General features: G+C 55.2%; 1 protein-coding gene across 1 annotated transcript in view; it reads right to left on the reverse strand.

Moving 5' to 3' along the window:
• The window catches only part of NOXRED1 (NADP dependent oxidoreductase domain containing 1), an 11,626-nt gene that overhangs the window by 9,320 nt on the left and 2,105 nt on the right, over window positions 1-201 (reverse strand).

Genomic DNA, 201 nt, shown 5'->3' on the forward strand with positions numbered 1-201 from the left:
AAGACAAGCAGCCTTCTGCAAACTCTCGATCAAATGGTTTGTGGTCGGGGTTTCAATGCATACTGGATCTCCCCTTTCCAAGGGGTCTAGACCCCCTGCCCAATAGGCAGCTCGTTAACGACCACAGCTCCCTGGGGTCATCAGTAGTTAGGAAAACCCCTGGCCCCCAGTACCCCTGGGCCTCCTCTTCCGACAACAGGA

This window comes from Aptenodytes forsteri, unplaced genomic scaffold (genome assembly GCF_000699145.1).
Source record: "Aptenodytes forsteri isolate BGI_AS27 unplaced genomic scaffold, ASM69914v1 Scaffold193, whole genome shotgun sequence".
In the NCBI taxonomy this organism is placed as follows: Eukaryota; Metazoa; Chordata; class Aves; order Sphenisciformes; family Spheniscidae; genus Aptenodytes; species Aptenodytes forsteri.